Source organism: Tupaia chinensis, unplaced genomic scaffold (genome assembly GCF_000334495.1).
Source record: "Tupaia chinensis unplaced genomic scaffold, TupChi_1.0 Scaffold142543_1, whole genome shotgun sequence".
Lineage (NCBI taxonomy): Eukaryota > Metazoa > Chordata > Mammalia > Scandentia > Tupaiidae > Tupaia > Tupaia belangeri.
The window spans coordinates 578,079-584,504 of NW_006202392.1; the positions used below are offsets into that span (position 1 = coordinate 578,079).

Genomic DNA, 6,426 nt, shown 5'->3' on the forward strand with positions numbered 1-6,426 from the left:
TTTTCTTTTTTTTCTTTTTTTATTTCTAGTGAGTATGTGCACTTGTCAGAGAGAGACAGAGAGAGAAAGAGGAGAGGGAGAAAGCACCCCTTCCCTCATAGGGAATGGTCACACCACAATCATTTCCATCTCTTTCTTGAGATTCTGGGCACACACACACATGTGCCCAGCATATCTCTCAAACCACCAGATCCAGGACTCAAACTGCCATGTGGAATCCAATTTTTATAAATGGAGCTTAAATTACACATAGTATATTGTCTTTTTAAACCTGAACTTGATTTTTTTGTTTCAATATATTGGGGAAGATTTAAGGAAAATTAGGTTACTTGGCCAGAATTTCTCAATGTGTAAGAGAATTTCTTCTAATGATCTTGTAGATATGGTGCTGAAGAGTAAATAAATAAATAAATACCTTAAAAAGAAGAAGTTAAGACAAAATAAATAGTCTACATAGAAAAAGAAATGCAAATATAGGGAAAATATTGTTACAGAAAATGAATTATCATATTATGTCTTCAGGCAAACAGTAGGGGGCAACATGTGCCCAGTCTTGTTTTTGAAATGCTTGTGTAACATCAAAACAAAACCCAGCCTAATGACTCACAAAACACGGAAATTTCCCAAACTCACTTACCACAAGGAATATTTATGCACAGACATATTCTTTGTTTTTATTCTTCCTATTTTAGGATATCATGCTTATTTCTTATCGGGAGACCTCTACTAAGATTATTCATCTTAGAAGAATTTTATTCGTGAGACACATTAAATTGTTCATCTGTCTCCCAAATGAAGGTACAGAATTTTTTTCATCACGTGGCCAGCAGATGAGGTGACTGCATTAGGTAAGAAAGGATATGATTTAATGGGAACATGGGAACCGTTGTTTTGTTTTGTTTTTTTTAAATTATAAATCCCCCTCACCCCATAAAAAGAAAAAAGAAGAAGTCATAGCATGACCTCAATTACTAGAGTTTGCAGCAAATTGCAGGAAGTGTATCCGGTGGCCAAGAGAAAGCGGAAGTGCAGCAAGGTTTCTTTTCTGAGTGTACCAGCCTCCATCTGCTTCTCTCTGAAATACTGAAGGCTGCAGACAGTCGTGACCTTGTATGTGATTCTCACAGACGAACCTCCACACCTCAGAAGCCATTTTAGGTGATAAATAGCTTAGTGTCTGTGGCCTTTTAGGTCTGGGAGTATTTTTATTTTCCATAATGATTCAATTGTTTATTGAACGTTTTCACAGTTGAAAATCAGAGTAGACACAGAGGTGAAGAGAGGTGCTGCTTTATAACAGCAGAGGTCAGTAACACCAAAGGGGAAGGAAATTGAGCAATGCACCAGAACTCTCTGTCCCTCTGAGTTGCAGAATCAGGAGGCAACAGGCCACATCCTGACACAGAGTATGACCTGCTCCTTAGTGCTCAACAGGGTCCCTCCTGGGGAGTCAGTATCTTCATCCCTGGCAACAGTACCTTCCAGACATTCTATGAGATGCTTGACTCTCCTTAATAAGGAAATAACTCCTACCACAGAGCTTGTTTTGTTTTGTTTTTTGGTTTTTGCTATAGGGTACACGTGTTCACTGGAGAGGAGGGGGAGAGAAAAGGAAAGTGAGAAATCACCCACCAGGGGAGGTGGACAAACCACAATCTCTTTTCCATGCTCCTCTCAGGATTTGGGGAGCATGTGCACATGCACCCAGAATGTTCCTCAACGCTCCAAGTCCAGGACTTAAACCGCAAAGTTGGCCATGTGGAGTCCTGCAGCCTTACCCGCCACATCATCTAAAGAAGTCTTTAGACAACTGAAGTAGAATATATAAAGTGAATAGTTCTGCTATACTTTCATAATTTTTTTTTAGTGCTTTACTAATAGCTAGATTTGGATTTATCTTTTAGTAAGAAGCAAACTAGCAAAGAAAACAAGGAAAAATAAAATATTTGTCCCTATATTTATTTTGGAAAAGATTTATCAAGTGCCAGGCACTGTTCTAAGTACTTGAGGTATAAAACTGAACAAAATAAACAGCATCCCTTCCCTAATGGAGCTGAGAGTCTGAGAGGAGAAGGAAAAAGTTAAACAGACAAACTAATTTGTATCAGGTGGTGCATTCATTTCTCAGCTAATGGCTGCCATTCGGAAGTACCAGGAACTGGGTAACGTAAAAGAGTTACTTAAGTAAACTTAAGACAGTTTACTGTCATAACAGTTCTGAAGGTTGGAAGTTCAGTTAAGGTGTCCATAGAACCATACTCCCAGGCGTGGTAGCGCCCGCCCTATGGCAGAACCATACTCCCTCTGAAACCTGTAGAAGAATCTTGGTCTTTTCCTAGTTTCTAGTGGTTTTCTGGTAACCTTGGGTATTTCTAACTTGTAGATGCAACCCTTCACCTCTCTGTCTTCATGTTTGTCCGGTGTCTCTTCACTTACTCCTCCCTCTATGCATGTCTATCTCTGTGTCTAAATTTCCTACATTTATAAGGACACTAATCATATTGGATTAGGACATGCCCTAATAATCTCATCTTAACTTGACAACATCTGAAAATATCCTATCAGTAAACAGGGTCACATCCTGAGGCACTGGGGGTTAAGATATTAACATATTGTTTTGGAGGGACACAATTCAACTCATAACCTACCTAAAATAAATAAATAAATAAATAAATAAAAGAAGAGGCCAGACTCCCAAAAATACCAACAGAGGAAAGAAAGAACATGTCAGAATGAAAGATCAGGAACAATCAGATGCATAATGGTTACGTCACTGAACTCCCACATAGTCAACCACAGTTCTAGTCCCAGACCCTTTAAGTACAAAAGTTATATTTTAACTAGTGTCTTCATTCTTTAAAACACTTTCTTAATTATAAAGGAAAGATCTATTGATATCACAACCACAAATCATTATTTTTAATGTGAACAAGCTGATGATTTTCAGATAACTCATCTTTAACAAGAATAAAGAGGATGGTGATTGGTGTAAATTTTAAGACTATCCCTTAACTAAATGTTCATTTTGGGGTTACTGTGTGCCAGCACTTTTCTAGCTCCTTGGGACAGAAAATTGAGCAAAAAAAAAAAAAAGTAAAATTTGAAAAAAATAAATAAATTAAAAAAAAATGTAAAATTTGGAGCTAGCAGGTGGTGTTGTGGTTAAGACACTGGACTCCCACATGGCCGACAGCAGTGTAAGTCCTGGATCCAGTGGCATGAAGACCACACAGGGCTGTGAGTGCATATATTCTCAAAATCCCAAGAAGAGACAGAAGGAGAAGGGATTGTGGCATGCCTGTCCCCCCGGGGAGGGAGTGATTTTTCACTTTCCCGCTGTCTTTTTCCAGCAAACGCTCTATGACAAAAACCTAAATAACTAAGTAAAAACTGAAATTCTTTGCCTTGTTGTAATTTACATTTTAATAAGGACAACTCTGAATTTGGCTTTTCATTGCCTCTTCCTCATGGGAAATTGAAGACATCTGCCAAATGAGTGTAAAGGGCATCTATACAACAACAAAGAATTGCATAAGGACCCCTAAATATTGCTGGACCAACAACTCACCTGATGGTGAACCTTTCATAACACCACCCTTAAAATGACACTAACTTGGGCATCGACACCTCTACCAACAGAAGTTTACAATACTCAGCAATCCACTGGAACTTCTCTTATCCTTGTTCCCTCTGTTCCAAAAATACCCTGCTGCTATTCCTGGAAAACACCAGACTCTGTATTTGCTGTTCTCCAGTTACTTTCTTGGCTAGCTGTTTCACCTCCTTCAAGCCTTTATTAAAATGTCACATTCTCAGTAAATCTTTCCTGGCAACCTCACTTAAAATTACCCATCATCACCACCACCACCACCACGTTGCCTTCTCAACTGTCTTGATTCCCTTTTTCTGCATTCTTTTTCTCCAAAACACCTATCACTATCTAATTTTTAATTAGCTGTTCATTATCTCTTTCCTTCTACTGGCATACAAACTCCATGGGGAAAATACTTTTGTCTTATTTGTTTCCTATATCCTATAGAGTAAGAAGCAAGCTTGGCACAAAGGACTGCAAAATGAATATTTCTTTAAAGAGCAGTCCTTTAAACTTATAACTCATCAATGTCCTCTCTATTTGTGCTAAAGGGGACTTTACTGAAAGTCATTGACTTGTACCAAGTAGGCCACATCTGGATAGTGACACTACGAGCACTATCTTCATTTACACTTGTGGGAAATTAAGAGACATTCCTTCCAATTGGTGTTGCTCATATTTGTCTTTATAATGAGTAAGGCTGCATTTTTAAATTTTAAAAAGGAAGAGAAGCTTAGTTCAAATATGTTGTTTCACAATGATCTAACTTTTTACACTGATAAAACTTGGAGAGTCTGACGCAGGGAATCCCCGCAACTATTCCACTGAACATCAGCAAAATCTACGGTTGGAATTAGTGGCATGACTTACACATACAATATTTGCTATTTTTAAAAATGTAAGTAGATGTCCATGATGAATAATAAACACATGGGGAGAAATATTTCTGCATTAGTGTGGCCCACATTCATACTGCAGATAGCTTTATAAATTAATTAAATACTAGGTTACTTGAAATTTATTCTGATTCCAAAAGGCTCTTATTGTCAAATACTGTAGTCTATGTCAGTTTACTCAGAGTGACAGGCAAAGCAGTAGTTCTCAGCCCTGTTTATGATTAGAATCATCTGAGATTTATAAGTACCTGGACCGAGCCTCACCCTTAGGGTTTTGCTTTCGTTGGTATAGGTGAGGTCTACTAGCTTAAACCTTCCTTGGTGATTCTAATGCGCAGGTAGGTGGAGAGCCCATGCAACAAAGAACTGAATATACTCTAGAAAGTGATGAGGAAGCTGTTCGACTTACATATCGAGTTCACAGAATTCCTCCATAAACATACTGTCTTAATAGGAACAGGATCCTGGACCAACTCATTCACAAAAAAGAGAGAGAGAGAGAGAAAAAAAAAAAAAAGTCCACGGTCCACATTCTTCTTCCAGGTATTTGCAACATGGAGATTTACAAGCGTTATCATTTTGATAGTAGAAGTACAACTATTTCAGCTTCTTATAAATCTACTTGCTCTAGGGCCAGCCCCACAGCTCAGCAGTTAAGTGTTATACAGAGAAGGCAGATACTACACAGCTGACTGCTGTGCACATACTGGCCCAGCAACTGGAAAAACATGCCAAGTGCATGTGCATACATGCCCCAAATCCCACGGAAGTAGAAAAATGGAAGGAAAAGGATTGTGGCATGATCATACCCAGTTGAGGGATGCATGCTTTCTTGCTTACTCTAGCGAGCACAAGCACCCACTAGAAGTAAAAAAAGAAAAAAAAATAGAAGACATTGAAAGATGAATTATTAACAGTTTGACATTCCCCTCAAGATGTTTTATTGTCAAGTCCAAGCCTCAAGGCACCTAAGGCAGATTCCAGAAGGAAGTAGCCAACAAGATGTGTTGGCATGATACTCCAGGCACAGGCAGAGAAGTCAAATCAACTCTGGTGAAATACGCAGTTCTATCACTTAATAGGTGTGAACACTTAGAGGTTAACATCTTTATCTACAAAATCAGGATAACAATATCTACCACAGGAAAACATGTCAGCAAGGGCCACACAACCAGTGCAGTCACACAGGCTCTGCCTTCAGATGGGCCGTATGTCGGGGTTTAATGCAACCACCATCTTGAACTTCTTAATGATTATATCTTTGAGAATGAATTTTGTAAGTGAAACACTGTAGGACAATGGAATCACATTGGAGACTTGGGACCTTGGCTGACACAGGTGCTGCCCACTCACCTTCTGGGGTGTTTTCAAGGAAGTTCTCCTCATTCATATGCCTCCAGTTACAGCTGCTATCATCCACCTCGCTGGGACCCAAGCATGTACCTGGAGAGGGTTGGGGTAGATGTATATAAATTCCCTGCCAGTCAAGTCTCAAGAAAGGAGCCTAAATTTCTGTGAGGATCTTCATGCACCCTACAAGTAACCTCATGCCAAGGAGAGCATCAGCAAATAAAAAAAAACACCATAACAAGTAAAGAAAGCAATTTGGCATGAAGGGAAAAGGGTTTTTCCTGCTTTTTGAATAAGGAGCCTGCATTTTCATTTTCCACTGGGCCGTACAGATTGCCTAGCTGCCCTGCTCTTGAGACAGAGATTGTTATTATACATAATTTTTGTGCACACATCCGAAATCAAATACAAGACAAATAGATTGGCTCCATTAGAGTGGAAAGTCTAGCATTTACTAGTTTCTCAGAATGTTTGTTTTCATCTCTGTTTATGTGCTGTTCCCTTCAACAATGCAAGTTGTTGAACTACGAATGATTACACATTGAAAACTAGATTGTCTCTGTCCATTCTTAGCTAAGAGTTAGGGAA

At 39.0% G+C, this 6,426-nt stretch overlaps 1 long non-coding RNA gene across 3 annotated transcripts in view; it reads right to left on the bottom strand.

Annotated features, from left to right (window-relative positions):
- Window positions 1-6,426, bottom strand: part of LOC102470387 (uncharacterized) — a 52,730-nt gene that overhangs the window by 2,029 nt on the left and 44,275 nt on the right. For all 3 annotated transcript variants that reach the window (XR_003547029.1, XR_003547027.1, XR_003547028.1), the window contains one exon: window positions 5,842-5,931. This is a non-coding gene — a long non-coding RNA (uncharacterized LOC102470387). The remainder of the gene's footprint in view (window positions 1-5,841; window positions 5,932-6,426) is intronic.